This window comes from Lissotriton vulgaris, chromosome 9 (genome assembly GCF_964263255.1).
Source record: "Lissotriton vulgaris chromosome 9, aLisVul1.2, whole genome shotgun sequence".
Lineage (NCBI taxonomy): Eukaryota > Metazoa > Chordata > Amphibia > Caudata > Salamandridae > Lissotriton > Lissotriton vulgaris.
In genome coordinates this window covers 1181697973-1181722315 of record NC_141697.1, presented here as the reverse complement: position 1 = coordinate 1181722315, position 24343 = coordinate 1181697973, and positions in this window count along the sequence as shown.

The window sequence follows — 24343 nt, the reverse complement described above, 5'->3', positions numbered from 1 at the left end:
ACTTTGCATGCAGGTGTCAAAGGTCAACGTCTCCTCCACCCCTACAGTGATTGTGCTCTACGCTTCAAACAGGGTGGATTCGTGACTTCCCCTGAGATTTGCAACGTTGCCTTCACCCCCGCCCTCCCGCCCCCTGGCAAAGCTGTTAATTAACCTGTACACATACAAATCTCATCCCCTGGCCAACCAAGCGCCTGTTTGTGCTCAGTAATTCATCACCCCAGCCCCCTCCCTGGAATTTGCCTCCTTCCCGCGCTGGCACATTTAAATGCTCATTGTCTGAGGAGCTCACACCCATGAATGAACCCCCTTTGAAGTAAAAGTCTCCCTCAGCCTTGAGGGGTCTCAATCTTGGTGCACCTCCCCCTGGTGAAGAACTGCAGTCCAAAATCACATCCGAGTACACAATTAAAGTGAGTTTAAAAACAGATAATACTGGCCATTGTTGTAGCGCTCACCGGCCTCTTGGTGCTAGAATAATGCGTGTCATTCGTCCGCTGGTGTGTGCCTTCCAGTGATCTCAGAAAGATGAGGGCCGAGTTTGGTTCTGAGGGGGTCGAACCCACAGCACCTCTGCAGCAGGCGCTTTAACTCACCGAGCTATCTCCAAGCTCCACGGGTTGCCAGTATGGCTCCCGTAAGAGCAAGGGACCCAGGGCTGCAAGCCACGACTTCGAGGCGCGCTCCCCTGCATGAAACCGACCCACAGCTTTGAGGAGGCGAATAACGAACGTGGACAACTGTTTTCAGCAGCCTCGGCCCCCTCAGTTGCCTTTGGTACACACAGCGTCCGATAACTTTTTCACTTGGTGTAATCACCATGGGTGCTCCAATACCGGAGCACAGCAAATTACCGGGGGAGGGCGCAGCAAGCCTTCATCGGAGCGACTGGGGCAGGCAGGGGCTCTCAAATAGTAAGCCTGTGGCCCCCATCTGGTATTACGATTGGGTCCCCCTCCCAGGACAGTACCGCTAGCTAGGCCCCGGCAAGACGTGCTGCTCCGCCTGCATTATGCGGCTGGGGGACCACAACCTTTGCAACAACGGCCCAACAGATTTTAAATCCTGCTCCCGCCACACACAAAGCGTACCTAGGGTTGGGGGAAGCAAAACCCAGTGTCACCGGCAAAAAGCATGCCCGCCGGCTGCCAGCCCACACACGCACCTGGGGACTGCTGTGCCGGGCTTTCAGCATGGCAGCTGAGGCCAACCCCCATATGCGGTTATCACCTAGTGGTCGGATCCACTGTGCTGCCAGCTTGCCCCTTGCTGCAACGCCGCTGGAGCAGCCCCGCAAGGTAAGCCCCCACACTGCTCTAGGAGGTTTAAAAGTGGTGCTGAACCAAACCTGCCGACTCCCCTGCTCCGCAGGCAAGTTGGAGTCTGGCAGTGCAATGTCTTGCCCCCTGTAGGGGCCCGGAGGTCGAAACTTCCGCCACTGCTACTCGGCACAGCCTGGCTCCCCCACCCGGTAAATCAAAGCCACCAAACTCAACGACTTGCCGGCGGGAGGGAGGACGGGAACGGGCACACGGACAGCGGGAGGGGTGGCGGGGACGGGATAAATAAAATAGTGAAAATGCCGATTACCTGCAAGGAAAGTGAAATCGAGCAGCCCACCCCTGCTCGGAGTAGGGAGCGGGTCGGGTCTGCGTCCTCACAGGGAGAGCGAGCAGGCTGGTGTGACGAAGGATGCCGAGACAAAAAACAAAAAAAGCACCGCCCACAGCCGCATGACGTAGGCAAAAGGGAAAAATTCTACGGAACGCCCACAAATCGCCTCGGTGAATGACGGACAGATCTCTCTTCTAATGGCTATCCTCTATTTATGGAGCTAGCCAATGGAAGAGAGTGGCGGAACTAAGGCCATACTGTTCTAACATAAGATTTCGCCTGCGCGAAACGCTGCTTGCGCAGCTGTTTGCCAGGCGAAACCTAAAAACTGTGGAAAATAGAGATTGCATGGATGAAAAAGAACGTGCAAGAGTGAGTTAAAGAGGCAGGTAGAGTATGCTTGTGGATGAAAGGATCTGAGGTGAAATTAAAGCAAGAGACCCTTGGTATTTGGCAACCCTGACATCCGAGATGCAGCGCCAGCGGCCTTCTAAGAAAGATTTGAGCCACAGCACTTATTCTTTTTACAAATGTATCATTGGATGTACTTAGGACCTGACATTCACTTAATATAAAGTTTTCAAAATGAGTTAAGAGTACAATGCGGACAGGAAAGGGCATTAAAAAATATGTCTCAGGTAAGAATAGAAACCCGGGAATCTGGGCAGTAGTATGCACTCACATCAGGCATCATTGGGGAAGGAGTGGGGACAAAAAACATGCATGAGCCCTAAAGCGGCCATAAGTGAGGAAAAGAAAAGCAGTTTGTGCGAGGGTTTTTTTCGGTCTGTGAAACAGGAAGGTGAATGTCTCAGATCTTCGAAACTGTCTATAACATTTTAAACCCCCTATGTTCTTCAATTCCCTGTAAGAGCAAAGATATGACAATGCGTATATTAACCTGCAACTAGCAGATCAAAATAATGAATAAATCGAAACTACAAGTTTTATTAGCGTCAGAAAAAGCACAATGTAGCTGCATCTCAAACAAAAGCATCCCTTCAGTAACTCGCTACTGAGGACCAGACATTATAAATGCATGCAATCACTTCCGTTGTTTACTCTACATGCAATAATCACTGAAGTGTGTATTCCCTAAACTGGAACTGCATAGTGGAAGGGGCGGCGGCATCACACACACACTAACCGTTCACAATTGCCACCTTACCCTCCTCTGACATGACCAACTCTCTCTCTGAATACAAGAGTTCCCGTGGCTCAGACAACCAGAAACTTCCCTCTTTCGTCCCCTAATTTAACATTAGCGGCGATCCTTCTTAAATCACCAGCTCCCTCCTTGTACTATGTCAAAAGGCAGACCCTTCTTTCATAAATGATGACTCTCTGAAAATGCACTGACTGCTCCCCAAAACGTACCAGTAGTGTACCTACCCCAGTGCGCTCTTCGGGATCTTCTTTCTACCACCAGGTTTCCTTGACTGTCATATTCAACGTCACGTGAACCCTTCGAGCTCCCGGCTCAGCAAGAAGGGAGTACACTCATTGAAAGCAAAGACGGGCTTGCGTGACGACCTAAGCCGTTTTAAAACATGAGATTGAGATGTATGGATATTAAATATCCCCAGGATTTAGCTCAGACCCGTTAAAAAAATTATAAAAGCTGAGTGTCTTATTTATTGTGCATTTGTTTTTACTTGTATAATTTGTCGAACATGACCACGTGACCATACCGTTTTATTTTCCCGATTGCATACACCAGTTATACTTCTCAGGATTCTGGAACATGCCTTCATTGTTTTAGTTTTACGCTGAAAAGATAAGCGGTTTTGCAAGACTTACCGGCAACATTAGCATTATAGAACAAGTCAGGTCCCGGGCCGGCAGCCAATCACAGCGCGGCCCGGGGAATGACGTCACAGGGGTGCCCGGGCCGGCAGCCAATCACAGCGCGGCCCGGGGAATAACGTCACGGGGGGGGTCCTGGGCCGGCAGCCAATCACAGCGCGGCCCGGGACACACGGCAACAAGGGGCGGGACTTAAAAAAAGAGTCAGAAACGCACCGAATCGCGTTTTCACGGGGAAAGCGTGATTGACAGCCAATCTCTTCCAATGGCTAGCCTCCATTTATGGAGCTAGCCAATGGAAGACAGAGGCGGGACTAAGCCCCATAGTGTAGGATAATGAGATTTCTCCCTGGGCGGAGCACCTGCGAAGCAGGTGCTACGGCCAGGGCGAAACCTAAAAAAGCACAAATGAAGCACACTTTTTGTTAGTCTGTGTGATGGAACAAACAGGTACATGCATCAACCATTTTTGCGAGCGCAAACGGTGCGATACGCAAAAATCGGCCATTTGCGCCTGCAAAAAGAGCTTCTTTGATGCATCAAACTGTCAGCCTCTTGTAATTTAAGAAATTGCTAAATATTGAGATTTCTTAAATTGAGATTGCATTTAAGTAATTGCAAACTGCGATTCCTTATATGCAATGCATGATGGAATCGCAAATTGCGATTTTGCTAAAAGGGGGCGCACATGACCATCAATTTGTACTTGATGGTAATTTGCAAAAACTTTGAAAATTGCACTAAAGTGCATTTTCAAAGTTGTAGGTTACACACATACACATGTCCTTGGGGTAGACAGTCAAAATATCGAGTTGGAAATATCGACCTACCATAATATCGAGTCTGAAATATCGAAGGAGCATAATATCGAAGGCAAGAATATCGTAGGACAGAATATCGACCCAAGGTAAGTAATATCGAAATACTTAATATCGATGTAAGTAATATCGAAGTTAGTAATATCGATAGCATATATATCGATGTTAATAATTTCGATGACACTAATATCGATATTTGTATTATTTTATAGTTTTTTATTATGTATGTGTTATATGTTTAATTTAAGTATTTAAAATAATTACTATTATATGTGTATACATTTTCTATAATAATATAGAAATTTATAAGGAAATTTGATGTTTTAGTACCGGAGCGGGTTGTGGGTTTATAGGGGAATAGGGTGGGAAGTAATTTAATTATGGTAAGTTGATTAATAATTAGTAGGATTAATTAATTAATTATAATTATTTGCTAATTAATATTGATTAATTGGGAAATAATTAATTGATTAATTGATATATATTTTCTGTAGCGGGATGTGGGTTTATAGGGGAATAGGGTGGGGAGTAATTTAATAATAATTAATTAATTAATATATGTTTTTAAATATTTATAACTAATTAATTGGCAAATAATTAACATTAATTAGTTAATTAATTAATATAATTTTGTACATATTTTAAATTAGTAATTAATTGGTAATTAAATAATATTAGTTAGTTAATTACATTATTAGAGTAATTTATTTATATATATAATTTTTAGTTACTGTTAATTAATTAATTGGGGAAAAATGATATTAATTATTAAATTATATTTATTACAGCTTATGTGCTAATATATTTACTTTATTGTTATTGTTAATTAATTATTAATTGCTAATTAAATAATATTATTTAACTTTGGGTTAAGGAGTATTTTTAGGGTTCAGGGTCATTTTTGGGTTTTTGGGTAAAGTGGTATTTTGAGTGTTTAGGGTCAGTTTTCAGTTTTTGGGTAAAGGGGTATTTTTAGGGTTCAGGGTCAGTTTTCAGTTTTTGGGTAAAGGGGTATTTTTAGGGTTCAGGGTCAGTTTTCAGTTCATGGGTAAAGGGGTATTTTTAGGGTTCAGGGTCAGTTTTCAGTTCATGGGTAAAGGGGTATTTTTAGGGTTCAGGGTCAGTTTTCAGTTCATGGGTAAAGGGGTATTTTTAGGGTTCAGGGTCAGTTTTCAGTTTTTGGGTAAAGGGGTATTTTTAGGGTTCAGGGTCAGTTTTCAGTTCTTGGGTAAAGGGGTATTTTTAGGGTTCAGGGTCAGTTTTCAGTTTTTGGGTAAAGGGGTATTTTTAGGGTTCAGGGTCAGTTTTCAGTTTTTGGGTAAAGGGGTATTTTTAGGGTTCAGGGTCAGTTTTCAGTTCTTGGGTAAAGGGGTATTTTTAGGGTTCAGGGTCAGTTTTCAGTTTTTGAGTAAAGGGGTATTTTTAGGGTTCAGGGTCAGTTTTCAGTTCTTGGGTAAAGGGGTATTTTTAGGGTTCAGGGTCAGTTTTCAGTTTTTGGGTAAAGGGGTATTTTTAGGGTTCAGGGTCAGTTTTCAGTTTTTGGGTAAAGGGGTATTTTTAGGGTTCAGGGTCAGTTTTCAGTTCTTGGGTAAAGGGATATTTTTAGGGTTCAGGGTCAGTTTTCAGTTTTTGGGTAAAGGGGTATTTTTAGGGTTCAGGGTCAGTTTTCAGTTTTTGGGTAAAGGGGTATTTTTAGGGTTCAGGGTCAGTTTTCAGTTCGTGGGTAAAGGGGTGGTTTTTGGGTTCAGGGTCAGTTTTCTCGACTGTTGCACTCTCTGGAGTGGGAATAGTAATTTTATCCCTACGCTATCAAACGCTTTCCCTACTGTTCCACTCTCTGGAGTAGGAATAGTAATTTTTACCCTTACGCTATCCAACGTTTTATATAATTAATTGTTAAAATATCACATGTTTATTTTATTTTTTATATTACTTACATTTCATGTATGTTATTGTTTTATGTTTGTACATGTATTAGTAAATTAGAATATATTTCATTAATTTATAAATTAGTAAATTAATTATTAATACTTATTGTTCAGTACATATATATTATATCTTTACTGTATATATTTAATTAATGTATTATTAATATATATGTTGTATTTATTAATTTTAAACATTATTAGATACTTTTAAATATGTATATTTTATTTATTAGTGTTATATACTTACTTTTACATTTATATATATTAAAAAAAATCGATATTTTGAACATCGATATTTTTTACAACGATATTATTTTTTCGATATTTTTGTACTTACCATGTTGTAAATAGGATGTCGATATTTTTGCCCTCGATATTGTTGACTCGATTTTCTTGTAGGTCGATATTTTTGTAGTCGAAATTCTGTCATAGATCCGTCCTTGGGGCATATGTGCAGGGCCGGACTGGCTACCGGGCATTTGTGTGTGCTGCCGAGCTGGGGGCTAATTTCTCTACGGTGGGGGCTGATTTCGTTGATGGAGACCTGTGTGCGTTTTGAAATCAAAAACGCGAAACAAATTTTGTTCAGCACACGCAGGTCCCCATCAACTAAATCAGCACACACAACCGCCCGGTAGCCAGTCCGTCCCTGCATGTGTGTGCGCAACATGCGTGCGTGCTTGTAAATCTACTCCATTGCATACACTTGTTCTTTGTGCGACGCTTGGCCTATTCAGAGCCTGTATCACCGCAGTGATATAACACTGATGGCAGTACTCCCACTCTGAAAACTGTTCCAGTTCCACGGCTTCACAGATCGGTAGAATCTTTCTGGAAGAATTAACCATCTCGAACATAAAGACAATAAACAAACAGGCAGATTTACAAGCCCCTTGGGCCACTTTTGCGTCACTTTTCCCATGTTAAAAGTGACGCAAAAGTGGCGCAAGGGGCTTGCAAATCTGCCCTAGGGTACTCCCAGCTCTGGCCTCTTAAAGGGAAGGATTGGACAAGGAAAAGAAAAAGCAGGCACCTAAATAAAAGTGGCCTCCATTAATGAGTTAGTTAGCTAAGAAAGGGGCCTTTGTATGCAAATTGGGTCAGTTTTAAACCTGTAAACACACACTGTGTAAGCGTTTTGCAATGTTTGGGGGACTGTATGCATTTGTGCTTGGTGCTGACAGTGTCAAAGGTAATAGCTGGGAAATCATCAGTAAAAACCAGCCCAACCGGGCATAAAACAGGCCCACGAGCAGCCAAAAACTGCCCCCACGCTGCCCTGTCATATCAGACCATTGGGCTCTGCCTGGTTGCCCTGTAGGCCAGTCCGATCCTGTTGAAGGGAAATTAAACATACACTCACGGTTGTCTAGTCATATAAGAGTCCTGAGAAAACAGAAGAGCGTGAGCACCACTGGAGCGTGAGCACCACTGGCATGCTGGACCTTTAAGGACGACAAAGGAGGTGTAGGGGTCAAGAAAGTCTCTCTCTCTCCCTCCTTCCCCTTCTTTCTCTCTCACACTCTCTCTCTCCTTATCTCATTATTTTCTCCACTCTTTCTCTGCCCCTTTCTCTGTCCCTCCCCATCTATTTCCCTTTCTGTCTCTGTTTATTACTATTTATCCCCCTCTCTCTCGCTTTGAGACTCTATCTGTCCCTTACTATCTCTCTATTTCTCCCTTTCTTTGAACCCTTCACCATCTTTCTCCCCCTCTCCCTCTGCCCTTCTCTATTTTGCATCCACTCTTTCTCTGTTTGTGTCTCCATTTGCCCATTGCCATTACCATATTTCTCTCTCTTTCTCTCTTTCCCTAGCATCTTGCTCTCTCTCAGCCTACACCATCTTCCCCTCTGTCTTCCTCGCGCCCTCCCTCTTTTTCTCTCTCTGCTCAAAATTGTGACTGCTTCAGAGCTGACATCCTAACAGCATCCGGTACCCTGGCTGTGGAACTTGCATGCAAGGGGTGTAAGGCTTTCTCGGGCTCAGGGTGAGAGTGCACGGATTGCTCCAGCGAGGAATACAAGTTCTTTCACGAAAGATAATACAATTAAAAAGTCTCAGGCCACTACAGTTTGGAAGCACGTTTAGTGCATCTCATTAACTGAGAATGACACACTCGGGACCACGAGGAGCGCGAGCAGACGATCACACAGGGGCAGATTTACAAGAAGGTGGCACCACAAGCCCTTCACAAGGATATATCACATTCCTGTGCTCTCCCCTGTGCTGGTGCACAAACAGCTGCCATGCACCGGCGCAGCCACCCTTGCACCATGGTGCAAGGATGCCTGTGTCATGGGGAGATTGTTTTTATGCAGGAAGGGGTACCTTCCTGCCAGAGCCGGACTGGTAATTGAGGGCACTGGGCACTCCCCCGGTAGGCTGGATGGGGTGGGGGCCAGTTTTCTGACAGGAGGCCGGTTCTGTGGCTGGGGCCGATTTTCGGTCCGTGACATCACATGAGTCACTCATCAGCGGCTGTATTCACTTGACCTGGTTTCACATGTTGCTGCAACAAAATACATTTGATTTGCCCATAGTGGAGAGTCTGGAGACAGGAAGTAGTGCACTGCTCACATTGCTGCCTGTGCCGCCCGTTAATTGGTGCCTCATTATGCAGCAGGCAGTGACTGGACCGAAGTCAGAGCAGTCACACAGTCCTCATCTCAGAGAGACTGCACACACAATCTTCATTACAAAGAGACGGCCGGAGACCCCTCATGGCCGCGACTCACTCAGGTCTGTATTACTCATAATTATCATTTTAATGTACAGCCTGACTGAGCCTGCAGAAGCTCTGCTACTGGCTGCTCGTGTCAAACACTCTTAAAATATATTGCATACTAGTGTGGATGCAATGTGATTCTACAACTTGCAATCCTCACACTTTTATGTAATATATCATTTAGACTGATTTACACACATATGATTAATTGTCTCTCTATAATGTGTGCATGATGTAAAGTGCTCTGACACCCTACACTAGTACGAGGAGCACCATAACATAAATGAAAAACATGAAAGAGCGATTAGTGCCCTTCCACTTCAGGGGCTATGTAGCAGTTTCAAGATCCTCTTACAGTTTCTTGGTGCTCATATGGGTGTAACTTCTGATATTTATCTGTCTCCATGAACTTCATTGCTTGATTTTACTGGCGAGAAAGATTCATTTCAAAGTGTCACGCATTGCCTGCACATTGGTCATTCAATGTCACTCATAACTACATTGAAACTATGAAAATGTCACACATAAGCAATCTCAAACCTTGGCAGCTGTGCTTCAGAGAGAGTCACAGTAGTCTGACTGTCTGTCTGAGTCTGACAGACTGAGACTACTACTCCTCTCCGTCCGTGTCTCTGCTCCGCAGTGTAGCCTGCAGGGAAAAAAGCACAACTGTATTGACCCGGTGCAGAGCAGGGAAAAAAGCACAACTGCATTGACCCGGTGCAGAGCAGGGTAAAAAGCACAACTGCATTGACCCGGCGCAGACCGTGCAGGCAGCCTGCTGCTACGTAGATTTAATATTCAGGAGGAGGTGCCTGTGCACAGATGCATTGTCTCCTCCTCCGCCGCGTCTGTGCGCCACTCTTCAATTCACCCTTAGGGCGGGGCTGATGGTTGACCAATTGTCATGCCTCATGGGCATTGGGCCTCGCGCAATTAAAAGTGCGCGTGACTGCCTGGATCCCAGACGACTGATACAGAGAGGCAGAGGCACTGTGCACCGGCCTGCCCGTGCGGCCATAATTTAATTATTTCTAGCCCCCCCTGTCTGCCGCCAGCAGCAGGTGAGTTTTTCCGTCCACTCCAGTCGTCGGCAATGAATGATCATTCATGGTGGACAGTGGTGGCACTGGGCGGGCGTCATGCGCAGTGGTGGATTTGATTGTTGTTGTGAGCAGGGTGGAGGCAGTGCGGAGCGAGGTTGCCTGAGTTGCGCGTTCACAGGACTGTCGTGGGCAGTGGCTGCAGGCAATAAATCAAAATGTGTAATCATTATGAATCCATGATGATTGTCACCGGCAGGGACTGTGACAAATAATCATCAACATGATTAAAATGTTTGATTTTGTGCTCATGGTGCGGGCGACCGGGCTGCGATTAAAGTAGGAGAACTAAGCTAATGCAGGCTGGCTGCTTCGTTCGTTCTCCTACTTTAATCGCGGCCTACTGTGATTGCTAGTCCTCTCGGGGGCTGCATGGGGCGGCCAACGAAAGTAATACAGGCCCAATGAATTTTTTTGCACATATCATCAGATTGAGGCCTAATCTGCTGGTATGTGCATTATTTGGGGCATGGGCGGCCCCCCAGCCTCTCAGTCTCAAACTGGAGACTCTGGTGTGGTCAGTCTCGTCTCAAGAGACTCACTCTCTCTGACTCGACTGCGCAGCGCAGAACCGGGATGAATCATTTCCACAGCCAGGACCAGTGACATGGATAACTTCCATGGTGAGTAGCAAACTAGGTCGGTGGAAAGATGTTCTTCTCTGGGACCAGTTCTACAGTTTCGAGGTAACTTTGGGGACATTCCTTACCTCCACCTACACAGTCTCTTCTGAGTTTGGCTCATGGTTTTTTCTTGACTTTGCTGTAGCGGTAAAGTTGTGGCTGTGGTACATGTGTGGCTTGATATAGCAAATGCAGTTGTGTTAGTCGTCGTTGTGACTGTGCCTTGTGCCTGATATATGAGTCTGTGTCTGGCTGTGTTAAGTCTGGGTATGTTAGATGTTGTGACAGTGGTGTCTTTGGCAGCAACAGGTGTGTGCATGGCACAGATGTGTGTTTTGCTGTGATGTGGTCTCTGCTGCATCCCTGTACTGTGTGATGTCCATCACTGTCCGTGCTGCGCGTCATGACTTATGTGCTTTGTATCACTATAAGCCTGTACTGTGTTTTGTGTGACTGTTTTCTGTGCAATGTGTCATTGTGCTTTTGATCTCTGTTTCACTGTATCTGTGCTGTATGCTGCAGTGTCACCGTTGCATGTTTTATGTCATTGTGTATGTATTGTGTGGCACTGTCTTTGCTGTGTGTCACTTTGTTTCCGTGCTGTATGTACATCTGATTGACAGCATGCGTTTGACTTGTATACCAGTGTACCATTGTGTGTGTTGTTTTTAAATATTAATAGTAAGTATTTTATTAGATACATTTATGATCATTTACATCACCAAGTAAAAACATACTCATAAAAATACAAATCTAAAAGAAACATTTTACAGCATCATTAATTTCAAAATTACTATACAAAAATAAAAATAAATTTTATACTACGTCATTAATATAACAAGCATTGGCATAGCCAATAGGTCTCGCCTTTGGGACCTTATAAATGTTTAGCTATGCAACAGTTGACGTTGTTGCACCAAGGATATTGTGCTGCATAATTAAATAGTTATAACGTCCTAAAAGCGAGACCTATTAGCTATGCCAATGCTTGTTTAAAACTTTCTTACAGCATTTCTCAGGGAAGTCGCAGGGACTAAGTGTGATTTAAGCTGCCGGAAACCCGATCTTAAAGTGTCGGTAGGAGCAGAAGTTTTTAAAGAAAACATTGCTAAATCGTGTGATCGCTGCTGCTGCAGCAGGCCAATTAGACAAGATGGGAGCCCAGCGGTGCCGCTGACCCCTGCGTCCCGGGCCAGAGCTTGAAAGACTCTGTGGGGTAATTCACTCTGACATTAGTTAGCAGCGCAAATTACTAGACAGCGATTATTCAGGGAAAGTCTCCACACAGAAGGAGGGTAAATAAACCGCTGCTAACATTCGGAGCCACTTTAAGTTGCAGATAAGCGGCCGGGCCAGGTGCCAGGCAGGGGTGGGGGCAATCCGTTTTCCTGGACTCTCTTGGGGTCACTGGTGGTTCTTCGGTGTCCTCAACCATTTATGTGCCTTCGAGCAGGGAAATTATTTATTTATCCAGGCTTGACGAAATACTCAAGTATTTCGTAAACATAGCGCAACACGTCTCTCAGAGCAAACACTTCTAATTTCCTGTACGCAGCAGACAAAAACACGACCCAGTCCATACACGCCCTTTTTAGGTCTCGCCTCTCAATGCGCAAGCGCATTGAGCAGAGCGAGCCTATAGCGTCTTAAACAGACTTTACCTAACTGGGCGATTTGGTGCTGTGCCCGTGGCTTTTAGGTCAATGCGCAAGCGCAATGACCTAAAATGCGCGTGCACATCATCAAATCGCCGTCTGTTCCCTCAGCCGCACTCCTCCCACACCTTTGCAGTGAAGCTTAGCTTCACTTCAAAGGCATCCGCTCCCCCGCCCCCTGCTTCACACGTCTCACGGCCGCAAGGCCGTCTCGTATTTCTCCTCCCTCCCTCGCCTCCCAAGTGAATGCCATGCATCTGTGGGACACTCTGTTTTTGAGAATCCAGTGACTGCCTGGTTGCCATTAACTTCACTTGAGAGCACAAGCCCAGAAGAAGCACAAAACTTGTAGGATAATCGTGCTCTGACACTACAGGTTCTGTTGCTGGCTACCTTGACCAAAGCCTGGACCTGATGACATCAACTCGTGTTAGTCTTTCTTCTTGCAATGGCCATTTCCATTCACCACAGGCTGATTTGTATTCCCCAACTAGCACAATCCGTGTGGAGCGTGATTGTTTTTCATCTGCTCTGATTAGTGTGCATTTTCCGCGATTACCGCAGAATATGTTTTGCTTCGTGCTAGTCTCCCTCCCCTGACCCTTGTTGGGTTTCTGGCGCCTTCGCCCAAGGGTGGGCGTCTGTTGGCTGCATCCTGCACCCTGCACGTGGGCACCCAGCCCTTGTGTTTATTCAGCTATAAATAGAAACAGGGAAGGACAGGGGCAGATTCATCGATCGCACAATGTTTAGGATCGATAAACTGTGCAGGTCGATAAATGCAGCTCTGCTTTTTGTACGGCCACCAGAACATGTAGATCACCATCGCATCGCCGCCCCCTCCCCCCTCCATCCCCGGTCACTGCTTTCTTTCTGGGTGGTACCCCTAGGGATGAACAGAGGCGTTGCACGGATATAATTGCTTCAATTTAGAGCAGGGCAAGTCTTTTACATCGTGAATTCACTGATTTGCCGATTGTCATGAAAAGTTCATTTTATAATTCAATAAAACATTACCTACAAAAAAGTGATGGCTGTCTGAACATAGAGTTCGGTATTTACTCACATCATCCAGTCATAATAGAGGAACAATTGATAACTTTAGAACAGCTAAAAAGACTTCCAGATCGGCCTTTACCTTCCGTAGGTTCTGTGGTGATGGAATGTATGACGTTACGCATACATTCACAACGCATACCATCACAATGTCTTTTAAAACCGACTGCCCCCTCCTCCTGCTTTCCTCCGTTTCTAAAACAAACCGCCTCCCCCCCTCACCCCCCCAGCCGAATCCACTTTCCTGTTGAAGAAATGCCATAGCTGCTTGAAGCTTTTTCTATATCTGGTGCTCTCAGAGTCTACTTTACGTATTTATTTTTCTAGCAGAGAGAAGTACACCGAAGGGCACATGGACGTTTCACAGAATTCATAAGCGTATACTCCTGTCAAATGTCAATACTGTGGTCTTGCGTGCAGCTGCATTAAACCGATTTGCATATTCTGTGCCCAGCACGCCTGTGTTCATTCACCTTTGTTTTAGGATATAAGTTATACTTCCTTATTTCGCTGTGATCTTGTGTTTTTTTGGTAACTAAATAATGGTATTAATTACTTCCAAACGCTCTCATTTTAGCAAATACCTCGCACATATTCAAACGTAAATCTCGCCATTTGCATGGAAATGTTTGCTCCAAAGACATAGCCCACTGCGATATTTTGCAAGGACTGGAACTTGTTACCTTATTCACAACCTTCGGTATCAATCAGGCAAGTTAACTGTAAGCTGTGTCTGAGGTCTGTGGCACAAAGGCCCCTGCTGTTTCACACTACGGCCCGTGTCTCTCCCCCATCGCCGCTCTCCCCGCTCCGCCCCCTGCTGCGGCTGTTTCGCATTTCTCCTCCCCCCTCCCCACAGCAATGCCCTCCGTCTTGTTCGTCTTACTGTTTTTGTTTTTTTGGTAACTAAATAATGGTATTAATTACTACCAAACGCTCTCATTTTAGGAAATACCTCGCACATATTCAAACGTAAATCTCGCCATTTGCATGGAGATGTTTGCTCCAAAGACATAGCCCACTGCTTTATTTTGCAAGGACTGGAACTTGTTACCTGCAATTACAACAAGAACTCCTGCTATAAACAAATTAACCCTCTGTGGTATCTTCTCTAAATTCAGTGATCGCTTCAGGTTATTCACAACCCTCGGTATCAATCAGGCAAGTTAACTGTAAGCTGTGTCTGAGGTCTGTGGCCAGAGGTCAGGCGCGCGCACACATTTTCTCTCCTATATTGCGCGCATTAACCTCCTGAGTTATCCTGTCTGGTGATTTATGAATTCCTACATACGATTAATTCATTCTGAGGCTGTTTCACATATTTTTTTATTCACGTTATAACCATGCTGAGACTTTTAAGAAATTAGAAATTTTCAGGTAAACCATATCCCATTTTAGATGCATCGCCAACCTTGCATTTCTAAAATTATTTGCCCTACAGCGGGCTGAGTCTTCTGTTCAGTTGTTGTTTCCTGTCATGTCCTCTTCAAATCGCTTTTGTTCTTGCCCAAGATTGATTGATTAAGCCAGGCACAGATTTTACCGATTTTGTAATTTTAACGCGTTCTTGCCCTCCATTTGGCAGCAGTTATCCAAGAATCACATTTTTACGAGCTGCTGATTATCTTCACTTTTATTGTAAATATTTTAATGCTACTGGATTTGTGTTGGTGTTGCGTCTCTCCATCAGGTTTCTTGTCTCTTGAGATTATTCTATTGCAGTGATTTACTTGAATGCCGAATATACATTTCCATTTGTTCAGTTTAATTCTTTGTGGCGATCCTGCTATTTTTCTTGACCTCCAGTGGTTTTACTTATATATTTTAAGCTTTTCAATTTAATCTATATTCATTCTAACGCCCATTTCTCCTTTTTGGACTCTTCTGAGTTATGAGAGACTCTTCTGAGATATGAGATTTTTGAAAAACAGAGTCGATACATAAAATAATATAATCAAAGGACCCGTGCCCCACTGGCATGCACATTGAAGACAGGAGCACATAAAAACATAATAGCTTCCGTGAATTTCAGGGTGACAGTGTAATGTACAGCCTGCATATTACATTCAACATCCCTCTCACTCTACACCCCTCTCTCTACACCCCTCTCTCTACACCCCTCTCTCTACACCCCTCTCTCTACGCCCCTCCCTCTCTACACCCCTCCCTCTCTACACCCCTCTCTCTCTACACCCCTCTCTCTCTACACCCCTCTCTCTCTCTACACCACGCTTACACCCCTCTCTCTACACCCCTCTCTCTCTACACCCCTCTCTCTCTACACCATGCTTACACCCCTCTCTCTACACCCCTCTCTCGCTACACCCCTCTCTCTCTACACCCCTCTCTCTCTACACCCCTCTCTCTCTACACCACGCTTACACCCCTCTCTCTCTACACCCCTCTCTCTACACCCCTCTCTCTACACCCCTCTCTCTACACCCATCTCTCTATACCCCTCTCTCTACACCCCTATTGCCATTATAAATTACAATAACTTTTTATTTAAGTATTAATTATAAAAAAATAAAGGCCATTGTTATTTGTAATATGAATACATATAAGTCACGTAAATAAAACATATTGCATTACAAATGCTATAGGTGTCACATTTGCAAAAGTTATAACTATTGGCATTGTAAATGACAAAGCTATCAATTTAGCTATTTTAAAAACCAACACATAAATAAAATATGTGTCATTTACAAGACCAATAGCTCCAACTTTTCTAATGCGAGACCTATTGCATTTCCAATGCTTGTTTTTTTTTTACTAAGCTTGATACAAACGCAAGAGGCCTTTAAAACCCCCTGTGTGAAATAATGACATGGGGTGAAATAAAACCATATTTCAGTGTGAATACATAGATAGCCATGGTAGCGTGAGGTTTTCTGCTTCATGGCGACATTGTCCATATACGTGTCATAACATTAAAGTGTAGCAATACACGTAACAGTGTGTGCTTTTCTAAAATGCTAATCTAATCCATTTTTTCTATACAGCACTTCATATCCGGGATTGGCACGTTTCTAAGCACACCCAGTTTTGGATAACTAAGGGCCATATTATCAAGAAAGGGCAATACATTATCGCCGCTTTTATCGGCAGGAAACTGCCGCTAAGGCGGCGATAATGGGCTTGATAATAGGCCCTTGTGAATTCCCATAGCAGCCCAGGTTCTGGTGTTAACCTGGGCTGCTATGGGAATTCACAAGTTAGTACAACAACGGAGTTTGGTCCTGGGACAGGGGGCAGCTGGACCCAATTTACAAGTGGAAAAAAGAAATATTGCTGGCCCACCTCATTATTTAGTCTCACTATAAGTTTTAAGAGACAACAAACAAATAACAACGTCTCTTTGTTTGTATGGGGAATTTTATTTAACCCTTTTGTTCATTATTTTTGGAATGATTTAACAAATCAGTAGGCGAGAAGAACACTCCATACACCTATGTACAAATACAACACATTAAGACATATTTCACAAGTGCTAACAAATATCACATAAAAAATAAATCAAACGTTCATCAACAAACTCCTCGTATGAGAAATCAATAACAATTCTATGTGCGCAAATAATTATTCTTTGCGAGATAATCAACAACCGTTATTGAACCCAAAAGGTTGTAAAAGATTAGACAGACATCAGAAATTGATCCATAATTAGTCTTGACCATCAGAGCTGCACCCACAAAGTGCAATTATTTAAAACTCTCTATCTGTCGTTTGCCTTGCCAACGCGTTTCGAATCTGTCAAGGATTACAGATTCTCCTCAGGGCTCTCTCAATGTTTTCAATCTAAACAAAAAATATAAAACGAAGTTTGTTTCAGTATTTACACCTTATTTACAAAAGAACGTTTTTACAAGGACCCCCTAGGGCTGGTTTGACTTTGCTGAACTAATTACCTCTATGGAGAATGCGGGGGACTCTCGTGGTGGTGTTTGTTCACGAGGGGTTGCCGCAGAAATCAATGATAATGGGAGGTATTCTGAAAAAATAGTAGTAATGAAGACTTAAAAAGCCATCTGGGCCAGTGCCAAGCGACTACAACAGACCTAATGCAACACGTTCATACCTTCTTCAAATGCTGCATTGAATGCGGAATTGAATTCTCCGTGTGCTCCTTTTATACTTTCTTTGCGACCTGTAAAGTATAAAGGTCCGGCTCAGTATTGGCATAAATTGTGTTAAAGTTCGTTAAGTATTGCGGGAATGGTTAAAAGCCACCTACCCAATTTATTGGTAGTAGACACGGGGCGTCAACGACCGCCATTCCGTGTGTTGATTGTCTAAAACTTGCTATGTCAGTCGCAAAGTCTTGTTCCTCACCGTTCTATCAAGAAACTTTTCTCTCGCGCTGAAAGACAAAACCGGGGCCTTATGGTCATTAACCCAGTATAATGTGAGGGCACCGCAGTCTCACGCATAAGGAGTATCGCGGACGCTCACCTTCCTTCGACCAGAGCGAACCAGGAAATGAAAACGCAGGAGCAGCCGGGCGGCTGTTCAGGGCTCCTACATCATTGCAAGCCCACAGCTAGGCATTGTGGGTATTGTAGTTTCCGACCTAGTGGGTGCATGGATACATTACAATCTCGAAATTTCAGAGAGTGAGTTCAACCCGGTTTGGGTACTGTTGAACTTCAGTATTAAATAAGCCTCTTTTTTCAAGAGGATGTGATCAATATTGATCCCCGTTTTTGGTTGATTGATACTGAAAAGTACTGTCCAAGTGAAATCATTTTCCCCGTGTTGTTTTTCGGAGAAATGTTGGACCAGGGGCGCAGTTAACACTTTCTTTTTAATGCGTGACCTATGTTGTGTCATGCGTACATTGACCTGCTGATTGGTCTTGCCAATATAAATTTTTTGGCAGGAACAGATTATGGCGTAAACAACATTTTTTGTTTTGCAGTTGGTAAAACTGGTATGGGTCCAGGATATGTTAGAATGTTGAAAAATCGTGCCCTCAATAGTTGAATCGCAAGCGATGCAATTTCCACATCTGTGGTGTCCCTCAATGGGTTTGAGACCCCATGTTGATAACAGGTCACTTTTGGGTTTGGCCAATCTTACGTCCGCACGGACTAGTTGTTGGCCAATATTCTGGTTTCTTTTGAAAGCGAATATGGGACGGGGAATCGGTGTCTCTAATTGTTCCAGTAGATGCCAATGTTTCAAGACCATTTGGCGTATGTTATGGGTTTCTGGGCAGAATGTCGTCACACAGACCAGATTCTGAAGGTCACGTTTAACTTTTGTTTCAAGAAGGGTCTCCCTTGGTGTACAACGTGCTCTTTTGAAAGAATGCTTTAGAAGCTTTTTAGGGTACCCGCGTTGCGTTAGTTCTTCACAAAATCTTGATCCATGTTGTTCAAATTGTGTTAGCTCTGAACAATTTCTCCTTATTCGCAGGAGTTGGCCATATGGCAAATTTGCTCTCAAATTTCTGGGATGTGAACTCCCATAATGGAGTATGGTATTCCTGTCCGTTTCTTTCTTAAAAAGTGTGGACTTTAAGGACCCGTCAATACCTCTCATTTCTACGTCAAGGAATGTCCTTTTGACGTTACTTGAGTCGATAGAGAATTTTATGTCCCTGTGTCTATTATTGAGCCACTGGTGGAAGTCACCCAACTCGGTGCGGCTCCCCTCCCACAGGAGCCACACGTCGTCGATGTATCGGTACCTGTGGAAAAAGGTAGGGCTAGGACCTTTCTCAAGATTTGCCCGGCGCTAACCGCCCTTGTACCATTCAAATTACCAAGCAATGAGGCAGGCGCCGGAGACCAGAAGGCAGGAAACAGAAGTTTATTCCGACGGAGCAGAACACATCAGATCAGACAACAAGGTATCGTCTCGAGGTGCTCTAACAGCCACTCAGAGGCCTGGCCTCTTATACACTGGTTTATGGCATGTGACCTTCCTTTAATACAATCACAACTTTGTAAGGCATGGGAAAAGACATCCCCGTAATCCTCGTGTTAATCCCACCCCCATATACATTCACAATGGAGGTCCTCAACCTGCTGATAAGAGAGAGGGTCATCACGCAGCTGAGTGTTTCGTCGAGTCTTAGGATGTGTGCGCCTGATCATGTCACAGGGGGTGGGGAGGCCTGGATCAATAGAGGGTCCTTTGAAGGAGAGCGACCTCATACAATAAGGGCAGTAAATGGTATCTCTCGGCTTAGGCAATGGCCTCGGACCTGTGTGGACAGTCGGACACCGGGTGAGGGGCCATCAATGGAGTGGTATTCATGCTGCGTGGACAATCCAGCGCAGAGGGGAGGTTTATCAACAGAGGGGCATTCATGGGAAGAGAGGAGGTGTTGGTCAGGCGCTGGCGTGACTCCTAAGGACAGGGTCATGCAGATGGGTCATGCTCATAAGGAGGAGGGAGGGGGGAGCCAGGGTGCGCGGAGGATGCTTGCTGGGTCAGAGGGGCGCGCTGGCGATCGGTCGTGGACAGGGAGACCATGATATCTAAAATGGCTGCCGTGCACGTAATACATAGGTGACCTAGAATGGCTGCCGTGCGCGTAGTGCATAGGTGACAAGCTGGCGCAGATGATGTTCAGATCGCAAACTAAAATTCCACAGTCCTCCCTTTTAACATGTCTCGCCAACTTGTCAGTTCGGATTTATCCCCATAAGGCCACGTAGTTCTACTTCATAGAGGGGGCTCATGTGCTCTTTTCGGAAGTCCAAAGTCTTTGGGCACATGTAGCTAGAAAGAAGGCCGAACAATGGTGGCAGACATTGGATACCTAAGCAACACCCACATAATATTACAATAGGTATCAGCACGAAGGAAAACAACTTCCAACCCCAATTTTTCAAAGTGTCCCAAAACCAGCTCCCAAGCGACCATCCTTCCTGCTCTTGGTGAACCTCTGAGGACAGTCTGTGGAGGTGTTCAATGGCTTTGTAGACTGAGGGCGAGTTGTCAGGTACGTAGGTGCAGCAGCTGGATCCGATGATGCGGCATGCTCCTCCTCGGTCGGCTAGGACTTCGTCTAGGACGAGTCGATTTTGAAGGGTCACAAGGCGGACCGCCTGAAGTTCCGCAGTGTTGTTGGCGAGGATGCCAGCCGTGATGTTGATCGTTGTTTCTACGGCCTGGGTCAGGTGTCGGATAGCACGGCTGTTTGCCATTGGACCCCACAGAGGAACAAGTCCCTTTGCTGCATCCAGGAACTGTGCTCCGGTGGAGTCGGCTTGTCCAAGGTCGTCTGCCCGCCTCTGCCGGTGGTGGTTGGCAGGGGCTACATATGTGGGTGGAAGAACGAAGGCAATATAACAGGTGCCCTTCCATCCTCTCGGGAGCCAGGTGTAAGCCTTGGTGCCACACACAAAGTACATATTCGGTGAGGCAACAAAAGAAGGGGGTTCAGCTGAGTCCAATGTTCTGGTGACTCGGCAGGCGCTGTAACCCACCAGCTGCGTTCCCTGGCCTTCTAGGCACACAAGGCCAGTGACATTGATCACGGACAGAGCCACAGTCAGGGTGGAGGTAGTTTGTTTCTGCAGATGAGAGAAGGTGGTTCTGGCTGGATTGTGGAGCACCTGTACTTCGACTCGTTCTTTGGCTGGAATGTCTTTGATGAAGGTGGTGCCTGCGAGCGCAGGACACAGGGCAGCTGGAGTCTTTCCTGTTTTGTTCAGCCAGAACCCAGAGTAGAAGTGTGACACTGTCCGGCTGGAGGTAGCGTTGTCCCTGTGGCTTTCTTGCATGAGGATCAACCAGGCGAGGCAAGAGCCGTGAACTGAGAAGGGTGAAGGGATGAAGGGGATGGAGTGTCCAGTGGCATGCGGGAGCAACCCACAGATCCAACAGTTCGTAGCATTTGCAGCAAGGTTATGTTGGTGCAACAGTTGCACGAAGGAATTGTTCCAGAATTCCCTGCGCCTTTCTCGGAGCTGAGGCGACAGAGAGATTAGGTGATGCTCTTTCAGGGGTGTTGGCTGTGCAGTAGGTAGCAAGGTCTCATGAGCCGGTGTGCTCTCCTCCAGGATCCAGAAGGAGGTCATGAGTAGGAGGCAGAAGAGGAAGACAATGAAGAGTGCAATTGTCTTTGATTTGTGTAGGTTGTCAGTCTTTGGATTTCTATACTGGGTATTTCCCGTTGCTTCCATCATCTTCTTATCTGGCGCTTCCATCATCTTCTTATTTGGCGCTTCCATCACCTTCAAGGGGCTCGGTAGTGGGCAGAACCACAGACCTCGTTTAGCTTCTCTCCCGGCAACCCTTGATTGTGTGTAGGTCACCGTTCTGAGATTTTAACTTAGTCCGTGGCCTACTTAGCCGAGACTCCCTCCTTTCGACGCAGGAAATACCCTTCTCTGGATGGCACAGTAGGATCAGAGAATTTTGCAAGTTCGAGTGCCTCAGTATCTGGATAACAGTCCAATATCGGTCGGTCTTTGCTCAGGAGCTCTTCTTGGGTGTTGATGTTTTCTGTCGTGGCCAGGTTTGCAGAGACCTTCCGGCAATGATGCGCGTGCAGCCAGTGCCTCTTCCCCTCCACTCGGAGTGCCGTTCGGGTGGTGATCAGCACTTGCCAGGGGCCCGTCCACCGAGGCTCCAGACTCTTGGTTCGCTGGAAATTTCGTATCAATACGAAATCTCCCGGTTGGATGTCGTGACCGGGGCCCCTGGAAGCATCGGGGATGGCCTGCTGCACCTGTTGATGAATGACAGACAACGTTTTAGTTAACTTGCACAAATAATCAGATAGTAGGACGTCTGGGACGTCATGAATGGAGGTCGGTTTGGGAGCAGCCCAGAGATTCATTGGCCGCCCGAACACGACCTCGTAGGGGGTCAAATGGTGCTTGGTGGGAGTGGAGCGCATTGATAACAAAGCCAGTGGGAGGGCATCCGGCCAGTTAAGTCCAGTGGTGGCCACTATTTTTGCCAGTTTCAGCTTGAGTGTGGCATTGTGGCGTTCCACTAGACCAGCGGATTGGGGGTGGAAGACCGCATGGAATCGTTGCTTCACCCCCAACCCTTTCAGGATTAGCTGGATAACCTCAGCTATGAAGTGGGGGCCATTGTCGCTCCATAAAATTCGGCAAAGACCATAGCGAGGGAAGAATTCCTTCAGTAGTACTTTGGCAGTAGTCATGGCAGTGTTGTCACGGGTTGGATAGGCTTCTACCCATTTGCTGAAGGCACATACGATGACTAGTACATACTTCAGGTTTTGGCATCTCTCTAGTTGGATGTAATCCATCTGAAGGACCTCAAAGGGGTGATTGGGGGTCCCAAACCCTCCCCGGGGCACTACAGTCCCTTTCCCGGGGTTGTGTTGCAGGCAGATAAGGCACTGCTGAACTAGGCGTCTGGCTGAGTCAGGGATTTTGTCGTTATGCCAGACTTTGGAAATGAGTTCAATCATGGGTGCAGATCCTATGTGTGCGGGGGAGTGAGCCATGGTCAGTATGGGAATCAGATATGAGTCGGGCAGCATCCATTTGCTTGCATCCTTCGTTCGCCAACAGCCTTCCTCATCCTTCAAACCCACCCCTGCCCACTTAGTCAGCTCGTGAGGGGTGCTGGCCGATTGAATGTCCCTGATCATTATCCTTGTGTCACTCCATGTTTCTGCTTGTGACCTGGTCACGTACATGTGTGTCGCTGCCCTATTCTCGGCTGTGGTTCGTGCAGTGATGTCGGCCAGCGCATTCCCTCGTCCAACTAAGTCTGTCACCTTTTTGTGTGCCTGACATTTAATCACCGCTAATCGTTTGGGGAGGAGAACTGCTTCAATCAGAGCGGAGACTAGATCTCCGTGGAGGATCGGGGTGCCGTGGGACGTCAGGAATCCCCTCTCTCTCCACAGGAGCCCAAAATGGTGGACCACTCCGAAGGCATACTGGCTGTCCGTATATACGTTCGTGGTGGTCCCTGCGGCTATGATGCATGCTCGAGTGAGGGCTATCAGCTCTGCTGCTTGGGCAGATCGTTGTGTGATGCAGGCTGTCTCAACTACTGTTCGGGCTGTCGTTACTGCATAGGCAGCTGAAGTGGTGCCATCTGGGAGTTTGATGCAAGAGCCGTCTACCCATAGCTCTCCATCGGGGTCAGGGAAAGCAGTGTCTCGGAGGTCAACCCTACTCCTAGTTTGTTCGTCCGTGAGGGTCACACAGTCGTGGATGGGAGGAATGTCAGGGTCATTTTCAGGCAGGGGTAACAATGTGGCAGGATTCAAAGTCGTGCATCTCTTTAGCGTGATGTGGGGCGCAAGTAGCGTCAGTTCATACCCTGTCAGCCGGGCGCTAGTCAGGTGCTGGGTTTTGGTCTGGTTCAAGAGGGTGTCAACTGCATGGGGTACTAGCACTGTGAGAGTGTTGGAAAGTACAATTCCCTCGCTCTGACGGATAGAGACAGCAGCGGCGGCTACTGCTCGAAGGCAGGCAGGCAAAGCTCTGGCTACAGGATCAAGAGTGGCGGAGAAGTAGGCACAAGGGCGCTGCTTAGGACCAATTGATTGCGTTAGGACAGACAATGCGCATCCCTCCCTTTCATGGGTGAAGAGGGAGAAGGGTTTGGAGTAATCCGGAGTTCCTAGGACAGGCGCTGAACAGAGTGCATCCCGTAATTCCTTAAAGGAGGCTTGACACTCAGCGGTCCAAGGAAACGGGGAGGGGGCATCCTTGGTCAGTAGGGCAAGTAAAGGTTTCACAATGAGGCTGTAATTAGGCAACCACTGTCTGCAAAAAGATGTTAGGCCAACCAAAGAGCGGACCTGCTTTTGTGTTTTCGGGATGGGGGTATCTAGGATGGTTTGGATTTGGTCGGGTGTAAGTTTCCTCCCTTCTTTGGACAGAAGATGGCCTAGGTAAGTCACCTGTGGCTGACAGAACTGTAACTTCTTTTCGGAGACTTTATGGCCATTTTCTGCAAGAAAGTGTAGGAGTTGAACGGTGGCTGTTGTTGCAAGGGGGGTGGTGTCAGCCGCCAAAAGGATATCATCGACATATTGGATCAACACCACTCCCTCTG